This window comes from Coptis chinensis, chromosome 4 (assembly GCF_015680905.1).
Source record: "Coptis chinensis isolate HL-2020 chromosome 4, ASM1568090v1, whole genome shotgun sequence".
Classification (NCBI taxonomy): Eukaryota; Viridiplantae; Streptophyta; class Magnoliopsida; order Ranunculales; family Ranunculaceae; genus Coptis; species Coptis chinensis.
This window is the reverse complement of record NC_141459.1, coordinates 41,423,647-41,444,895: the sequence shown is the minus strand read 5'-3', so window position 1 is coordinate 41,444,895 and position 21,249 is coordinate 41,423,647. Positions and strand designations below refer to the sequence as shown.

The following is a 21,249-nucleotide window of genomic DNA, read 5'->3' as shown; positions in this document are numbered from 1 at the left end:
AAATTCATGCAAAGATTTCACTAGGAATCCAACACATGTTTGAAAAAAAAAACTAATAGAAGGAGACATATTTGTAATTGATAAATTTGAAGTCAAAGAAACAACCGGAAGATATCGTCCAGTAAGATCTAAGTACACTATTTCTTTCACTAAAGATACTATAGTATCTCCTTCGAAAGAAATTGGGACGACATTCAACAAATATAAATTTTCGTTCGTAGAATTTGAAGATCTTATGATACCTAAATAATACCGTGCTGAAATTAATAAAAACTGAACTAATAATACAACATAATTTTTGCAGGGAGAGCAATTCACTTGCAGGGCAAAGTTTGTGAAGATATTTGAAAACCAATGGAGCTACAAATCATGCAAGAATTGCACTTATAAGCATGTTGACAAAGGATCAGAACCTTTTTGCACTAACTGTGAAACAACATACAAGACTCCACAAGACAGGTAAAGAAATCACTAATAAATACTCCATCTTCGATTTTATAATTCATTACTAATTACAACTTTAAAAATTAAACATGTACCTACTTAAACTATGTGTACAAGATGAGAGTGGAGAACAAACAACTTTTGTCGTCTTTGGTAAAAAAGCGCAGAAAATAGTCGTGTTTCCTATCCAAAAAATAATGGAGCTGACTTCTGAGGCAAGTACGAAATAGCTTCCAGTTGACATATTTACAGTGAGCTCTTATGTAGAAGAAAAAAGCATGCCGATAATCCAAAGTCATTCACATGCTGGTTTGGTATCAAAGCTGCTCAAGCAAATTGCAAAGGCTTGGAAGGCTGAGAGTGGGTAACAATAATCCATAGTGAAGATATCTTTCCCTATTTTTCCAAATTGTAGTATTACTTTCTCCCTGTTCTTCTGTGTAACATTGTGGGAAGGCTCGGCGGTACCTGCCACTAGCTGGAAATTCTTAACAGAAGCAATTGTAACAAATCCTCGAAAATTTAAGCACCAACTTTGTAGCTGCTCATGCCATCGAGGTGCTTTGTTTTTCAAGATAAGTGGTTCATTTGCACCCCGTACTGGTAGTAGTGGCTCTGATAGCTTTTTAGAGCTGAAATCAACATGTTGATCGATCCTTGGAGATCGGTGTTGGCAAGAGACAAAATTGTTCTTCAAGAGACTGAGGGAACAGAGTTGGTGTGGGTGCAGTGCCCCCTTCTAGAATAGAAGAAATGGGTATTGAATACATGGTGCATTGCATTCTCCTAGGTCCTCTGGCACGCAAAACATTTAGCTCATATCCTATGGTGCCTATGTTGTAATTACCAGCTAGGACTCTCGGAGAAACTTACTTGGAGTGAATTCTTCGATCTCTCACTTATGTTTTAGTCCAATTTTGATCTTATAATATTTTTTACTGGAGGGGGAAAGGGGATCTTAGTACAAGTTATGCTTGACAAGGATAAGAAGTCTTTGCTTGGAACTTCTTGATGAACTAATTTATAGAAGTTAACATTGCCCATCCCTTATAGTTAGTAAACCAATTTGTCCATGGTCTCCAAGAGTCACCAATCTTTTTGACGTTTATAGTCTACGTGTTTGTTTTTTTAATTAGATGAAGCAATATGCTATCGTACTGATGGAAAAATCTTTGGCTTAATTTAATGTATGGAAATATCTTTGAAAATATTGACAAGAATGGTTGTATTATTTACTAGATTGAATGTTACTTTTTTGTAGGTTATTAGGCTTGACTGTGATAATATATGAGAACGTTGTGCCTGGGGAGGAGAACCAAGTACCAACTATATATGATAATATATATTAAATTCAGCGCACATAGAACTTTTAAAGTAATTACCAACTCAATTGCATTATGTACCGATGCCATTCTCCTTCTGCACCATGGTTTATGGCCAAGTGACCATCATGTTTCGCACTGATTTAGTTTTTTCTCTGCAAGTATTTCATTATGACTACTAGATCACTATCTATACCTACTCAACTTACAAATCTCAGTAAGTATTATTTTGGAAAAGGCTTTGTTACATTATAAGTTTTCATTTGGCATTAATAAGACCACTTACGATAGACTTGAAGCACTTTATAATTGTTGTTTTATGTCATGTTTGTAAGGACATTACAGAAGGATAAGTAGAAGTTGCTATTACACACCACCTTGAATGATTAATTGGAAATTAGAAAATTGATGCAAATACATTAAACTAACCTCAAAGTAAACGAGGTTGAAAATATCAGCTCGAGTATAGTTTTGCAATTAAAATGGTGTGTTTATCATATCCCTATTGATATAATCGTGGACGAATTGGTAAGTTGCTATTCAAGTAGTTTCAATACGATCTTCATTTTGTCATAAGTAAAAGTTACTAAATAAATTTAATATTCATATCTCATAATTCTGCATAATTATAAATATTTTTCCGAACAATTTAATATAAGGGCACCCGTTCGTAGGACGGGTTCGAAAACTAGTTTATGATATAGATGTAGGTAATTTAATTATGGTACTCTTTATGGACACCTTCCATTTTGTGTTGGGCGGACAAAAAAATATATATATATTAATATAAGTTTGACATTGATCTAAAAAATATATTTTGTGTTGGGCACCCCTCCCCCTTCCATCAAGTTAATATGTTGCCAACCTAATTAGCATTTTTCTGTCAATAACATGACCTAAGATAAAAAGGCGACAATGGTTTAAAGATGACATACGAGATTTCAGTTACTTATTTATTATTTTATAATAAAGAAAGAGATGGAGAAATTAGTTTTTTCCGGTTTATTTTTGCTTTGGGCTTTAGTGATGGGGCCGGGTGTATCCACTCTATGTTGTGCCCAACATAATTACAGACCCTAAATTGGGTCGGGATCTGCCCAACACAAAATGGGGTCTGTCAATAACAAGACCCTTTATTATTTATCCGCACTGGAGTTTTCTGGGTTGGATCCCGCAATGCTACATCCCCCCATTTTTTCCCTTTTCCCTTTTCTTTTATTTATTACATATTTACATACCTCAAATCTAAAGAGAGACAGAAATGGATATTTATTTTCACAACTATTGAAAAGGTATTTAAATAGGCCCCATTTAAATATAACACAAACATAGTTCTACTTTACACATTTTCCATCTAGCCATCTACGAAGTGACAAGATCTAAGCAGGGGTGGATCTATTCTTGGACCAAGCAGGGTGATAAGAGCCCAAAACTGTAGTTTTAACCCCTTAACAATCGTACTTTTAGACCAATTATGTGAATAATAAGTAAGAGTTAATACTGATTACGTGTTTTTATGCATTTCAGGCTTCAAAGTCCATTATGTGCAGAAATGTGCCACTTTAGCGAGATAAAGGAGCAAAGGTCGGTTGCTAAGGAGTTCTGTGATTAAAGGCCAATTTTCAAGAAGACAAAGCCTCTGTAAAGCCCGGTCAAAAGATGAAAAGTCAAAGTCCACGCGGGTAGAAACAGTGCACAAAGTCAACAGAACTTCCGAAGACCATATCTTTGGACTCTGACCTCGGAATTGGGCCTACCTTACGTCAAAACGACCGGCTCGGAAAGAGAATTCCAATGGTCCAAGCCTTGGCCCAATCAGAGGAGCATAAGTGGACAAAAAGTCTGTTGAAGTCAACTACAGCTGAAGAAGCCTTTTTGGACTGAAAGAATTGGGTTTGGGGCCTGATTCTCTTGCCCAAAACATGGCTCCAAGCCCATGCACGATTTTTGGATCTGAAAGTATAAAAACAAAAGCTTAGCTCTTTGTTAATGGTAGATAGTTAGGTTAGAAAATAAGTTAGGTTAGGAAGCTAATGTTAATGGAGTTTAGGGTTAGAATAATTTTTAGATCTAGAATTAAATCTCCATTTTAATTAGTTTTCATTTCCCTTGTTTTAATTTAAAGTATTAAAATATTGTTATTGCTTCATTAGATAAATTAAGTAGTTTATTATTGATCAAATTCGATTTTGTCATTTATCTATTCCTTATATCTAATTTCATTTCTTGGTTGTTAGTCATTTTGTAGTTATTGATGTTGGGTTGGATTATTGTTTAGTTAAATTTCATAAAGTTAGAATCTTTAGATTATGTCGTATTCAATTTCATATAGAAATGATAGTATAATGATATTAGAAATTTCACATCACCCATTACTCTCACCATTATTCCTTGTGTCGAGTAGTTGAATTCTAATTAAGTCTTGAGGGTTTAAGAGTGGAACGAATCCTGACTCTAATATATTACTTCGTTATTGAGAGTAGGAATATTGATATAAACACGTATTTACGTAAATTGATTATTTGTGTTTACGCATAGATAGTTAGAATACGTAAAATCAATTTTATCAAATGGCGCCGCTGCCATCTTAATCTCATTCATGACAAGAATTCAATTGCACCCACCCACCCTTTTAATTTTTCATTCTTATTTCTTAAATTTTCAGAACTGTTCACTGTTTCAGGCATAGGGGCTGCGGATTCACAGAGAAAAACACTGCGGTGAAGGTATTTCTAAATTTTCGAAAATTCTGAAAATTTTCATACATATTATTTAATGTGTTGTTGATTTACTGGAATATTTTCAGATTTTTCAAAGTTGGTTTACCTTGTGAAAAAAATACGATCTTTACAGTGCTGCATTTCAGTTTTCACACCGTATGTTCTTGAAAAACAGACGAGTAAGGTTACTTAGGGAGTTCTAAAAATTCTATAATTTTTACAGGAGTATCTATCCTAAGTCAGGAGTTTGTAGTAAAAATTTGATGAGTTTTTTATTTGTTTTGACCTCCTAAATAGTAGAGTGTTTCCAGTGTGTTTCTGCAGTGTTGCAAACACTTAATATCTGGAACACCAGCCAATAAGGAGAGGTTGTAGAACTCCAATTGCTCTAAATGTTTTACAGGAATAAGTAGAATCTGTCAGGAGTCTCCAGTAAAAATTTGGCAATTTTTGGATTTGTTTTGATGGTTTAACCATTCGGTTGTTTGTATTGTGTCCGAAAACCGTTTTGCAAACTTTGCAGGGCAGTAGAGGGACTTTCATAGCTTTGATTGATCTGAAATTTTACAGGCTATTTGATAGACGTCTTAGAAAATTACTGTAAAAATTTCAAATTTTTTGGAGTACGATAAAAGGCGTAAACCTTGAAAACCCTGGAGCACGACCTGCGCCCAAACAGAGCGCGACCGCGCCCAAAACACTGGACATTCGACAAAACAGAGGGCACCCGCGCCCTCGAAGGAAAATTCAGCGTGAACAGCCCAATTTTCATAGGTAAATGCAAAATTTTATTTCTTCAAGTTATTCAGTGTTTCTAACTTGTTAAATACACTGAGATTGCGTATACAAGACGCTATTCAAACGCGTAGCAAGAAGGCATTCAGGTACTCCTTCTTCCACTCCTCGCCTCTTCTGTCAGAGGAGTTTTAATTCTAGTATAATCAGGCTTATTTTTCGTAGAAATAAATACAACACGCCTATCTAGAATTTCATACACTACACTTGCATCAATGGCTAAAGAACAAGAGACTCCTCTCTCTGATTTTTATAAAGCCCTAAACGATGGCCCTAAAGCCGCATCGTTCTTTGTAGACCTAGTGGGGATTTTGAATCCCCTAATATATTTAACTTGTTACCGGTTTTTCATGGTTTAGACTACGAGAAGCCTTACCAGCACATGCGTAGGATAGACCAAGTTCTCACTACATTCCATCATCCTAGTATAAGTCCAGATCAAGTTAAACTTAGGGTGTTTCCTTTCACCCTAGCCGACAAGGCGGCGTCTTGGTTAACTGCCCAAACGCCAAACTCTGTGAACTATAAATCCTGGAGTAACGGTTGTAAGTATTCCTCCTCTTATGTATGAGCTTAATGTTATAGTTGAGGAAGATGCTATAGGTAAGTTGTACCAAAGAGTTTGATCAATACAGGTTGAGGTCAGCCAAAACCTCATAAATGTTCAAAAAAAAAAAAAAAAAACTTGTTCAATTGTTCATGGAACAGTTTTACCCACCACTGAAGACAGATGAAATGCTTCACAAGATTCATTTCTTCAACCGTAATCCTCATGAATCCTTTTCGAGAGAATTGGAATCGTTTCATCGATCTTCTCATTGAATGCCCAAGATCATAATCTTGCGAAAGACACGCTTGTTTCGTGCTTTCTTCAAGAGGGCTTTCACATTATCATAAGGAGGTTCTAGATATCATGTAGGGGGGTAGTTTTTCTTAGTAAAGGAGCCTTGGAGGCTTATAAATTCTTAGAAGATCAATCTAAGAAGAACAACAATTGGGGAGGAAACGAGTCCTCCCGCTCCTCTCCTTCTTCTCTTGAGGTTAAACATGATCCCAAGCTTAAAACTCTTATTGATGCCCTCACTAAAAAGGTAGATGCCATCTCTGTTCAACAACAACCCACTCCAATCATGAACATTAACTCTACTCGTTGTAATGTCTGTTGTAGTCTTGAGCATTCCGACTTCTATTGTCCTCTTGTTTATGCACAAACACCACCACAACCATCACACTTCAACCAATTAACTCAACATCAAGGACAAGGGAACTTAGGTGACCAGAATAGAGGTTTAGTACCCATAACCCAGAACTATCAACATCAAGACATGAATGCTCAACAAGCTTTAATTCCAATACAACCATCTACAGACAAAGTAGTAGTGACCTTGTTGGAGAAACAAAATCAAATTATGCAACAAAACTCCAACTTGATGAAAGATCAGCATGATCAAAACTCTAATATGATGAAACAAACGATGCAAATGATGCAATCTTTGTGCCAAAAGTTTATTGACATGTCTTCTAACCAAAATAATAACCCAACCGGCGTGTTTCCAAGTCAAGCAGTGCCTAATCCTAAGTTAACCAACACCGCCTTCGAAATAAAAAGTATTCAGTGTAATGGTAATATAAACCAAGGGGACCTACAGGCAGTCACTACCCTTCGTTCAGGGAGAGTAGTTGATAACCAAGTGACTATGCCTAAAGATCACCCGTAAACTATAAATGATACCATACAAAATACGGTCATAGAAATTGAAGATCCTACACCTGTAGAGGTTCCAATATGGAAACCTAGTTGGAAAGTGATAAAAGATAAAGCAACGGTTAACAAATATGTTCCCCCTCATATTAGGTATAGGGATAAAACACCGCATGAACAACTAGATTTTCCTGTAGAAGGTGAAGTTTAAGTCTATTGAGAGTTTTGTATATCACATTAGTGCTTCCGACGATGTCGTCCCTACACTAGTACATATCCCTCTTATGGAAGAAGACAAAGATCACAATTTTAACTCTTTGAACATAACTGAACTAGAGAAAGAATTTTCAACCCTACCTTCTGACCATAGAAGAGATGGACTAAACCTCATAATAGACGAGATAGATGAATTCCTCAAAGATGGAGATGAATACCATAATTATATGGATGCTAACAACCTAGATGAGGAATCGACGAAGTTTCTAAGAGCACTGTGATGATCCACCTTCTCAAGCACTACCTAGAGCACCACCCTACCACCATCCACCTGAGTTAATCCCTCATAAAATCCAATCATTCTTCCCACCCTTTTCTTCTAACACTTATCCATATTCAAAGTATTTTCCAAAACCATTCATTTACTCACGATCATTCACTTGGACACCTTCTTATTAGACTAAGTTCATTAGTAGAAAGTTTTGGAGCTTGATTCTGTTTGGTGGTGCATTCCATGTTAACTATTTATGGAAAGATCCACAATTGTTTAGATTATTGATATATGGGAAACTGCATGTAAATACATATATATCACTTTAAGTCTAGGGAATCTGACTTCAAAAGACCCACGTTTTAAAACAAATTTTACAAACCTATTTTCAAAAATTTGTTTGGGGGTGGGGTGTTTGGTTTTTCCATGCTTGATCACTAAACTTCCTATTCTTATCCCTACCTCGCTCCCTTTAAGAGTAGCTAGATTTCTCCTTGTTTGTTGTTTTGATGTTGTTTTTTATTATTTTTAGTAGATAGGATGTTACATTGTTAAATTCCGTAGTTAACTTTGAATTTGGTAGTTAAATGTTGTTTGAATTTCAATTTTAATATAATGTTGTTCTTTTCAAATTGTGCATGGATTTTATTGTTAATTCCACCTTCCGAATTGTTTGGGGGTGGTATTATTTATTCTATCATGATTTGTAGAAGATCCTCCATTTTAGAGTTTGTTTTGGAGTGAAGGTTGAGAATATTGTCGTAATTGGCATACCTATGATTAGATGTGGTGGTAGGATGAAATCTAAGAGAGTTTAGAAGTTACTATTCTAAATCCAGTATAAAAGATACCAGGGTTGTTATAAAATAAAAAATATGGTTTGTTTCCGTTTTCGGGTTTGGAAATTTTCTATTTCCGGAAATTGCCTTAAACAATTTGGAAACTTGCCGATTCGTTTTGGAAGCTCAGAACCTATTTAAACTTCCTTCATTCTACACTCACAACCCACACTACACCTAACTTCCATCTCTCATCTTTCACTCCCACGTTTCCCGTTGTTCTTCACCATTTTCACAAATCAAGACCTCGGGCTTCTGAGGAGGCTCACTCGCCTTTACACATTTATCAGAATTTTTGTACAGGCGCTTCGCTTTAAGTTGAAGCGACTTCGGCGTCCAAACACTGTAACTCCAAAAACCTCGGGCGACCCGCCAAGTGGAAGCGCACCAGCGCCGCCTTCGCGTGAACACGGAAAATTCCGGTTTTCTGCGGGTTGTTCCCCGGTGATTTGCGGTGTTCCAGAGCGTAGTTTTGAGATGACATCTCCTACAATAATACCGAAACAGTCTTTCGAAGATTTGTTCAAAGCACTACTTATGGTGCTTGGTTTCGCGAGGTGATCACACACGTGGGCTGGGAACCGCTTATGGTTCTTGCTATCATTTGTTCTTGGACTTGCCATGCCCGCTGAAATACAAGACCCATGATGCTATTGGGTAGATAATATGCATGTCTACACTTATGACTTTTTGCATGAGGCTTATGGGGCAGGCATTTTCCGTATCGAGGACCAAGGTGAATATAACGTCGCCCTTGGTAGTCTGTCCATGAACATAAGAACTGTTAGGTTTTGGATCATGCTAAACATTTTAGGGGAATGTCGTTTTTTCTTCTGTCAATGATGCCACTTGCAGTGTCTTCCTTGCTTTAGCCATGGGACGTATGTGCCATGACCTTCCCGGAACCTTGATGTCTAGTTTAGCACGAGCCCATAGCATGAGGCATAAGTATCTTCTTATGCCTATTTTAGTTTGCCGTATTATGCTATGTTTCTTCCCTATTTTTGTGCCCGTTTCACGGATTGGGTTGGGGTCGAAATTGTGAGACCCACCAATTGTATTATCTGATCTTTTCGTGCAATGACTTGACAAGGGTGGAGGATACAACCTCATCAGGTTGCACCTTACACCCCATCCGACCAAGTGGCGCTTAACAGGTTAGCATCCGTAGATGATAAATGGCGGTAAGCTTGGCAAATTATAATGGCATGGCAGGATGCGAAGGAACCTCACTTCTTTATAGAAGGAAGGATGACGAGTAAACGCTAGAGTGGAGGTAAGTTTTTAGTTTCAGTTAGTGTCTGCTTATGTCCCAAGCAATTTAATTCTGTTAACCCCATAATGGGTGGAACTCTTATAGAGTTGCGTCAGTTTTTTTTTATTTCCTATATTAGTATGTTCTAACCTTGTTTTGCGGATGTTCCAGATTTCACGCCAGCGTTTCCATGGTATTTTTCTACCCTCTTTATTTAAATGCTTTGAGGACAAAGCATGCTTCTTTTTGGGGGCATAGAAACCGTGTAATTAAAAATCTGTTAGGATATAGATATGTATAATATGCATTTGTTTTCAAGTTAAAATTTTCAAAAATATAAATAAATAAGTTTATGCTATACACTTAGGAATATTGGTATTGTTTTCTTTCTCTATGCTCTTAACAATCTAGAAGTCTACATAGCTTTTGCATCAAATAATTGTTAGAAACTTAGGTTAATATGTAGGTAATAATCTTTGCATCTATCTATAAATATATTACATGAGTATCTATGATTGTTAGCGAGTGAAATCTAGGCTAAGTAATTGATTCTACAAATCCCGTGAGAATATATAAAGCCTTGACAAATATGTGAGAAAAAAACATTTGAGAAAATTTGAGAAATGAGGGAGAAGTAAAATCTGGATAGAGAAATCACGCCCACTTCCACTTGCTTGACCACTATGTCATATCCTAAAGCGAGAATTTAGGCCCTCTTTGGATCGATATAGCCGAAATTCAAACCTATGAATTATTTTCCGCTAGTAAGCCCCCTCGAGCCTTTCTTTAGCCTTCCATAAACCACAATTCCTTTACCTGTTACAAAAACAAAACAAAATAAAAATTCAACTTACCCAATCTAGAATAAGTCCGAGAATAGAATGAGTGAAGAAAGAAGAAGAGAAAAACCGGTGTGTAAACAAAAATTAGTTAGTTGCTTCAGAAAAAAGAAAAGAAGTTTCCATCCAAGGAAAAGAAAAAAAATATATAAATAAATAAAAACTCCAAAAATAGAATAAAAGGGAGTCAAAAGCCAAAGAAAAGAAAAACAAAAATATGGCTAAGGATGGAAACAAAGTATAGAAGCAAAAGAAAATAACAAGGTTTTCTCTAAGTTACATAATATGAAGACTCTATTATCTCAGACTTGTCCTTTTGAATATCCATTTCCTTCCTTCTTAAACCATCTCCTAATCCCCGCAACACCTAATAAAGACCTCTAGCTCAATTAGGAATAGGTTAGTGTGATAGTAAGTGGCAGATGTGTTTGATCGACTCTGGCTTCCTTGTTTGTCATTGAGATTGTAAGGTAAAGTGTGCCCACTGCACACTGGAGTAGTGAAACTTGAGCGGAAAAATCAGAGTGGTTTTTGTCTTGACATTTATGTGAGGACCTACTTAACACGCTATTCCGAGTTTTCAGAAACGAACCTGCTATGCATTTCATAGTATTACTCATAGTATATATATTTGTATCATAGATGATTGATTATTATGCATATATTAGTTTAGGTTTTTGACTTGGTTATTCTTATTCAATTGCTAGTGAGATGTATAGATAGTTGAGACATGAATGAGGAAACAATAGTTTTATTTCTTAGTCGTTGTAGTATAGATGAAGTTTGTGAGTACCTTCACTGGAAAACTCTCACGAGGCTATAACTCATCCACTAGGGAATTCCTAGTGGTTTAAGGCCTTGTTGCATATGGTCAATGCAATCGCACTCAGTGAAACGAGAGTAGTTAGAACTCCATTTTTGGTCACTTATTCTAATTTCTCATATTTGCTTGAGGACAAGCAAAATGCTGTTTGGGGGTGGTTTGATAAGAGCCCAAAACTGTAGTTTTAACCCCCTTAACAATCGTACTTTTAGACCAATTATGTGAATAATAAGTAAGAGTTAATACTGATTACGTGTTTTTATGCATTTCAGGCTTCAAAGTCCATTATGTGCAGAAATGTGCCACTTTAGCGAGATAAAGGAGCAAAGGTCGGTTGCTAAGGAGTTCTGTGATTAAAGGCCAATTTTCAAGAAGACAAAGCCTCTGTAAAGCCCGGTCAAAAGATGAAAAGTCAAAGTCCACGCGGGCAGAAAAAGTGCACAAAGTCAACCGAACTTCCGAAGACCATATCTTTGGACTCAGACCTCGGAATTGGGCCTACCTTACGTCAAAACGACCGGCTCGGAAAGAGATTTCCAATGGTCCAAGCCTTGGCCCAATCAGAGGAGCAAAAGTGGACAAAAAGTCTATTGAAATCAACTGCAGCTGAAGAGGCCTTTTTGGACTGAAAGAATTGGGTTTTGGGCCTGATTCTCTGGCCCAAAACATGGCTCCAAGCCCATGCACGATTTTTGGATCTGAAAGTATAAAAACAAAAGCTTAGCTCTTTGTTAATGGTAGATAGTTAGGTTAGAAAATAAGTTAGGTTAGGAAGCTAATATTAATGGAGTTTAGGGTTAGAATAATTTTTAGATCTAGAATTAAATCTCCATTTTAATTAGTTTTCATTTCCCTTGTTTTAATTTAAAGTATTAAAATATTGTTATTGCTTCATTAGATAAATTAAGTAGTTTATTATTGATCAAATTCAATTTTGTCATTTATCTATTGCTTAGATCTAATTTCATTTCTTGGTTGTTAGTCATTTCGTAGTTATTGATGTGGGGTTGGATTATTGTTTAGTTAAATTTCATAAAGTTAGAATCTTTAGATTATGTCATATTCAATTTCATATAGAAATGATAGTATAATGATATTAGAAATTTCACATCACCCATTACTCTCACCATTGTTCCTTGTGTCGAGTAGTTGAATTCTAATTAAGTCTTGAGGGTTTAAGAGTGGAACGAATCCTGACTCTAATATATTACTTCGTTATTGAGAGTAGGAATATTGATATAAACACGTATTTACGTAAATTGATTATTTGTGTTTACGCATAGATAGTTAGAATACGTAAAATCACTTTTATCACAGGGCCTAGGGCGTACCTGAACTTTGGATTATGAAAAAAAAATAGTAGTGTTAAATTTCCCACAATTTACAACCCAAATCCTCAAACCGGAAAGAGAAAGGGAAAATCAAGTGCAAGGAGAAAAAAAATTGCTCTTGCATCATTGTCCTATAGGAACTAAACATGTGGCAACTATTTTGCAGAAGCCAACTCTTAGTAACGTGACTAACGTAAATAGAAACAAACGTATGGAGAGAGAGAATATATCTCCATAAAAAAATAACAAATTAAAAGGAAACTTATTGAAAAGAAAATAAATTTAGAAAAAAAACTCGAAAGTACTTCGAATTTTCCCTGTATTCTTCTCTATTTTTTATCATCAATTGCCCATTAGCCCATTTTTATACTCCTTTACAAATTTTCATCAATCTTCTTGACAACAAGAAGAAAAAGAGTTCATATTTATGCAAACGAAATGAATGGTTTGGACATCATAACTGATTTCTACTCAACAATTTCAATTGGTATAGCACATTCCAGGGTGACCTGCCTAGGTGAAATTTCTGCCTGGATGTAAGCGAGGCTTTTCAAAGGTCTTCTGTTGAATATGTTGGCAATATATGACGACCATTCCCTTGCATATCATATGGTATGTTTTATTTGAGACAACAAATAAATACATCTGGTTTCTTGCCTATGTGCTCTTTGAAGTTTAGGGCATTACTTATTTTATTTCAAAAGATACAAAACGCATAGTCATGTTCAAAGTAGTATTTATAGACTTTTGATTTTGCTGTTAATTGCAAACAGAAAAGAGACTTTTGATGGTGCAAATAATCCCACCTAAAGTTTCCACCACTACCTATTTTCAAACAACAAAGTTTTGATGAAGTGTCACCTTTGCTTATGCCACAAAAGAGATAACTGTGTTCTAATAGTATCCATCTTTTTTCAGGTTTTTAACAAAACACTTCATTAGAAAAGAATTGTGTAAAGGCTTATCTGATTAATAGACAGAGACCATATTTATTGATAATAAAGATTACAATATGCAAATAAACTTAAGGATAGAATATCCTTGTTACATAACATTAAAGGAAAGAAGATATATGGAGATATACTTCAACACTCCCCTTTAAGCTGGCACGAAGATGTCTATCAAGCCCAACTTGACAATGGAACTTTTGAGCAATGATGGTCCAACCGGCTTGGTGAACATATATGTTGTTTGTTTTATAGAACGAACAAACACCAAAACAATAATGCCAGCTCCGACCTTCTCTCGTACGAAATGTATATCCACCTCAATATGCTCCATCCTCTCATGAAGCACGAAATCTGAAGCAAGCATTATGGCAGATTTGTTGTCACAGGACAACGTGGATCGGAAGAAAGTCCTACCGAAAAACCAAACTCATCATAGAGTGAGCGTAGCCAAAAAAGCTCACAAGTCCCCTGAGCCATCGCACGATATTCAGCCTTTGCAGAAGATCTAGAAGTAACATTTTGTTTCTTACTCTTCCAAAATATCAAGTGTGACCCAAAGAAAGTACATAAACCTGATGTTTATGATCGTCTATCTGTCTTAGAACCAGCATAGTCTGCATCAGTATAACAAAATAACCTTGACTGTCCACTTGATGCATGAAATAGACCAAGTCCTGGACATGACTTAAGATACCTCAAGATATGATAAACAACATCCATGTGAGATGTACGAGGAACATGCATAAATTGACTAACAACGCTAACTGCAAAGGCTATATCAGGCATGGTATTAGTTAAGTAAATCAATCTCCTAACCAAATGTTGATATTGAGATGGATTAGAGAGCAATTCTCTAGACTCAAATGAGATCGAGTTTCATGTTAGGATCCATAGGTGACAATGTTGGCCTACAACCTAGCATGCCATTATCCTTCAACATGCAAGTCTAAAATATACTTCCTCTAAGAGAGAGATACCCCATGTCGAGAACGTGATACCTCAATACCTAAGAAGTAGCGAAGGGGCCCCAAATCTTTCACATCAAATGCCTTACTCAGATCAAATTTCACCTGAGCAATACCAGTAATGTCATCGCCTGTAACTATAATATCATCAACATAAACAAAAAGTAGGACACGGTGTCCAAACTTGTTCTTTCGAACAAAACAAGTATGATCAAATTGGCAGCATATGAACCCAAGAGACAATACCACCTGGTTGAAACGGGAAAACCAAGCACGCGGTGACTATTTCAACCTATATAGAGATTTCCAAAGACAACACACTTTCGCAGCATACTCCCCCTCATCGCGAAAACTGAGTGGAGGATCCATATAAATAGTCTCAGTGAGATTACCATGAATAAAAACATTCTTGACGTCCAACTGATACAGAGGCCAAGAATGAGATGATGCCAAAGAGATCAAGAACCACACAGAGGAAAGTTTAGCCACCAGAGCAAATTTATTACCGAAATCCTTACCAAGAATCTGAGTAAACCCTTTTGCAACCAACTATGCCTTGTAACGATCCACAATAACATATGCACAATACTTAATAGAAAACACCCATTTATGTTGAATTGTTTTCTCATCACCAAGTGGTAGGGAAACCATATCCCATGTGTGATTTTGTTCCAGTGCTTCCATTTCACATTGTATTGCAACCCAGTGGGGATCACGCAAAGCTTCAGAAACAGATCTAGGAATGGAGATAGATGATGTTGTAGCCAAGAAAGCTCAGTAAGAATAAGAAAGTCCCTGATAAGACACAAACTTGCTAATAGGATGGTGAGTACAACATGTAGTAATGAGATGATCAGTTGGATGTCTATCCCGTGAAAACTTACAAGATGGTGGTGATGGCGGTGGTTGTCACACCGTACCCCAAATTTTAAGAAAATTAAAATAGGGAATTATCCAAGATATAATTATCTCAATCGTCACCCTATTCAATCATTTGAAAACCCAAGATGAAATGAAACCCTAATAACCCATTCTCTTACATGACAATAAAAATCTGAGATCAAATTAAAACCGAAAAACAACTCTTCATTAACGAATTCAAGAATAACTAACCAAGTCTATTACATCTATTTCAAATCAAAACTTTACACTTCATAAAACTTAAACCAGTAAGGCTCCAAGAGCGAATCCAAATCAAGCATTGTCATCCATTGCATTCTACCATCTATGCTCCCAAAAAATACACCCACGTTGTAAATGAAAGCAAACATGGGTTAGCAAATTGAATTTGCTGGTATGAGTAAGAGTAAATACAAAATAATATAGAAGTATGTTCAATCTTTTAAATCAATAAGAAATATACTATTACAATCATTTCAACTTAGAAGACAATTTAGTTCTATTTTCTCAAAACGGCATGTAGTTTCTTCCCAAGTAAGATTTCAATCCCAGTATATATTTCCAAAGAATCTCATATAGCAGTACTCATCATTCTCACTTTCCAAAATAACTCACAACATAAATACCACTTACATTCCACTTATTAAATACACATATGATAACTTAATTAAATATGAGTTTGATACACCTTATCTTTAAGTCAGCACGTCGTCTTAGGGTAGGATATTTACGTCCCTGCATACAAGATTAACAGATCCTACCCTCCTACAAAATAGAGTTATACATCACAATAAAGGATCTATCTCAGGCAGTCAAATTTCCATTCATAATCAAACCTCATTTAAGACATTGAAGTCTAATTGATAAAACATGGTTTATCCCGCATACTCGGGGAATACCACTTATCATAACATTAACAGATCATTCATGGCACATTCAATAAATACTTTGGGTCATTCCCGCCACATTCAAGGAATACTCATCATAACACCAACAGGTCATTCATGGCACATTCAATGAAAACCTTGGGTCATTCCCGTCACATTCAAGGAATACCCATCATAACACCAATAGGTCATTCATGGCACATTCAATGAATACCTTGGGTCATTCCCATCACATTCAAAGAATACTCATCATAACACCAGCAGGTCATTTATGGCACATTCAATGAATACCTTGGGTCATTCCCGCCACATTCAAGGAATACCCATCATAACACCAACAGGTCATTCATGACACATTCAATGAATGCCTTGGGTCATTCCCGCCACATTCAAGGAATACCCATCATAACACCAACAGGTCATTCATGGCACATTCAATGAATATCTTTATAAACAAGAACTATCACGTACATAATTTAATACTAACATTGTACACATATAGTTATCACTAAAACTAATATATAATATGGTGGCTGCACTTTTACTCAAAGTTGCCTACGTATTCAAATCTTTCAAGATTGGAATCAAGCCTTCGTAGTTCTTATCCAATAAATATCAATATTCTTGTATGTGACTTTAAAGAAAACAACAATTTATACTATATAGAATCAAATACTCCCACAATCATATGCATAAAGTTTCATCCCTAGAGATACACTATGAACCTTTAAGTCCAAAAAGCTTAAAAATGGATATTTCTCTACATTCGATTGTCCAAAAACGATCTTATGAACAATGTCGGTTCCAAATAAAACCACAGTCTAAAAGTAGGCTACAACACTACATAAAACACCCAAGAAAAGTTTAAGAGACTTTTAGTTCATTACTAGACATATTTCCCAAAACAGGTTCATGCACATAAAAGGATACCACGGTAGGTTTTCTAGCCAACTTGTCAATACTATAGTTTTTTTCCTACATTCATCCAAATGACATGCAACTTAATTATTTAGAAACTAGGGTATGTAGACTTATTTTTTCATGTAGAACTCGAAGTCCCAACCTCAGCCCATCTAAAAGAAAAATTATGTCGAAAAAGGTAAAAATCCTAATTTTCAGAAAACTAGATTTATGACGGACTGTCTTCCAAACGGGACAACTCTTTCCACCGGTATCCAAATGCATTGAGGTTTTTTGCGTTGAAACTCTAACACACAGAAATTATTTTCTTATGTTTTACAAAAATACTCAATCTCATTCTAAATGTGCGAAAACTAGGCTCGAACACAGTGCGCAGAAATTGATTTCTAACGCACTGCTTTCTGCCAGTCAAACTTCCAAACTCCATAATTAATTCCACGGGCCTCAGAATGCGATAAGGCCAATTGGAATAGAAATCAGACTTCCAGATCTTACTTTTTCATGTTTCATAAAAACTCTAACTAAATCAAAATTGAGCTCGAAACCAGACCAGCGCTAAGCTTTCTTAAAATTTCAGCAAGTCTATTAGTTAAGCTACTACTCGAAATATAATAGAGAAACAAGACACCTAGTACTTTTTATACTAATTCCTAAGAATATGTAATACACTTATATAACAATCCACTAGACGGCCTAGAAGTTCTCCCAAAACCATAGCTAGAAACTCTAAATGAATACACATAGCTTGTTGAAGTATTTTACTCGCAACCTATTCATAGAACAATTCACACCTAATCAAATGAACTATCACGTTTAAATACCATACAAATATGACCCCAAACAACCAAACTAAATTATGCAATATCGAATTGGTTGGACAATCTCCCACAATCAATCTATAACTTTCTAACCACAGTACATATACACTTAAATTCCAATTCACCCAAGTTCACTGAATACATACAAATCGAACGAAATCGAATTCACATAACATTAATCAATGAACAACAATTCTCTAACCACTCAAAATTTATAAATTTCTAAGAATAATCAACCATACACGAAAAATGGGTTTAGGAAAGAAAAGATTACTCACCTAATAGCAATTTCCCAAATCTTCAATCGACACAGAGTTCTCGAGCTCCAAGCTTCAACGAAATCGCGTTCATCTTCTCCCTCAAACTATTTTAATTCTTTTTCGTATGATTCACCTCTCTCCCCACTCTATTTTTCCTCTATTCTCTTGTTCTCTCTCTCTCTTCCCTTTTTCTTTCTAACTTTTTTATTCACTCCCTCTCTCCCATCTTTTGTTTTGTTCCCCTTTCTCCTGGTCTCTCCCTTTTTCTTTTATTTTAGCACATCCCTTTCTTTTTTTCTTTTTGAAAACCCACAAGAATAGGAAAGAGGGAGCAAAAGAGGGTTCGGTTGTAACGAAACCCCTTTTCTCTCTCTCCCCACGTTTTCTCTCTCTTCTTTTATCTATATCCTCTTTTATTATTATTATTTGACTTTATATATATTTAATTAAAAAATGAATAAAAATAAGGGTGTTATAGTGGTGTTATGTGCCGGTGATGCAATAGATGATTCATGTGTAGAAGTCGGCTTAGCAACAATATCAAAAGTACACAAAAAAGATAGACCCGGATCAGAGGAGCCAAGCATAAGTGGAGGTGGTGGAGCCTGAGGGTAAACCCATTTTTGCTCCTCAAATGGATGAGAGTCATTATCAAACATAGGTAAAGGCCAAACGGGGATAGAGTTGTCCTTCGCAGGTAAAGAAGAAGTTGATATAAGCGGTCTCTGTAAAGAGAGATTACTTCCAAAGAAAGGTGTATAGTCTAGAAATGTAACATCCATAGTATAATACAACTTTCGTGCTAAAAGATCATAATACTAATATTCTTTTGAGAAATGAGTATACTCTAGAAAGATACATTTAATAGTTTTATCATCCAGAATTTGTGATTTGCAACAGTCAAAGTCCGTCGTTTTTATGATTTGCGATGGTTTTTAATATCCCAGATCCCATCGCTAATCGCTCTGTCGTTATAATCACTCTGTCATTAATATTTGCAACGAGTAAGGACCGTCGTAAGTGGAATTAGAAAACAACTAACACGTACATTGTAAGATCGTCGCAAGAATAAAGACGGGCAAAACTGTTGTTTTTTGGGAGAAAATATTTGAAAAAAAAAAGTGTGCAGGCCAAATGACCTGCAACTGCTACAGTAGCGGATTCAAAAGAGATCCCCACCTTTATTTCACAATAGTTCACATCCAAACTAGACAATTGGTCGCATACCAAATTTAAAAAACATATTGTAACTCCATTGTATAAATAGCATTACTTGTTAACTGGCTCATTCAATCAACAATTTAAATAAACAAATAAAAAAAAAATCAAAGAATTGTTAACTTTCATAACAGGCGTCTTTAGCTTTCCATTACTTGCACCATATTCTCGACAAGCCCTTGTGTAGCATATAAAGAACCTGCATAGACAAAAATTCTTTTAACAAGATATAACTTGATTCTTTTTTTCTTTTTCTTTCTTTCTTTCTTTTTTTTTTTTTTTTTTTTTTTTTTTTTATTGGCAAACTAGTTTTAAATGAGATCAGTAACTCTTTTAGAGGGTTAAGGCATACCCACACCGGTTAAATTGAAGGACCCTAGCCCAAAGGCTTACATTGCCCGAAGGCTCATCAACCCTGAAGGGTCTCGCCGATGCGCCATTTTGAGTAAACCCAACCACCTCCACATTGTCCATGAAGACTTGCTTTTTCTCTTCAGTCCACCCATCGTAGCAGCACCTTGTCTCTAGCCCGAAGACTCGCTTGGCCCAAAGGCCCATCACATAATTACACAAGAAATAAATCCCAACCAACACTTGGCCAACCGCCTCCACCTTGTCCATGAAGACTTGCTTTTGCTCCTCGGTTCACCCAACATAGTAGCACCTTGTCTTTAGTCCGAAGGCTCGCTTGGCCCAAAGGCCCATCACATAATTACATAAGAAATAAATCCCAACCAACACTTGATGAGATTCAAACTTGCAACCTCTCCCATGAGGAGAGGGGTACACAACCAATTGAGCTAGAAACTCTTGTGTGATATATAACCTGATTCTAAGATCTAAAGATATGATATATTTAATAAACAAAAACTGATATCTAAGGGCACCATGCATGAGTTCATCACATGTGAAGCCACAAAAAGCTAGAATATAGTTATTCTTAGACACTTTTAAGCACAGTTGCGTACACATTAACATGCATCATAACCTTGTAAAATAATAAATAAACTAGCCCTTTGATAAATCTAAATTCTAATATACCGAATCAGATTCTTACCTGAGGTAGAAATGTAGAGGGGTAATGCCTCATCCAAATTTTCACCCTCCCGTTCTTCTTACTAAGCACCAATTCCACCTCAATATATTAACTAAAGAATATAAGTTACAATTCCACCTCAATATATTAACTAAAGAATATAAGTTACAATTCCACCTCAATATATTAACTAAAGAATATAAGTTAAAGTTAGATACAAATTCATACCTCATGTAGAGCTACTTGTACCTCATCCAAACTCTCTGCACTTCCATTCTTCAACATTTACTCTTATAACTACTATCTTTAACCACTATATTTGCATAAGGTAGCCTACACGGAACCAGAGATAGGATGTGAACAAGGATAATCAATACAATACCAAAAAGATCAACAAATGAAATAATGGAAGAAACCAAATTAAACTTCTTGAAAAAATAACAATTAACATAACTTAACAAATAGTTGCACGCCCTCACTTACGCACACAAATTTAAAACCAGTTTACGCAACATGATATGTTAATCTCATGCATTGTAAAACTGTGTAGGTACTCATAACCCAATTCTACATTACAACTGTGTTCTAACATATATCATGGGTTAGAACAAGCACACGAGAAGCAATTATGCTAAGAATATGTATTAGAATAAATACTTACCTGAACTTGAGCTTGTATGAACAGTTACCATACTGAAAATCCAATGAACAACTCTTGTTTAATTTGGTTCCAGCAA

General features: G+C 35.8%; 1 pseudogene; it reads right to left on the bottom strand.

Annotated features, from left to right (window-relative positions):
• Positions 1–739: 739 nt before the first annotated feature.
• On the bottom strand, positions 740–21,204 carry LOC147503531 (tubby-like F-box protein 5; annotated as a pseudogene).
• Between the last annotated feature and the right edge of the window lie 45 nt (positions 21,205–21,249).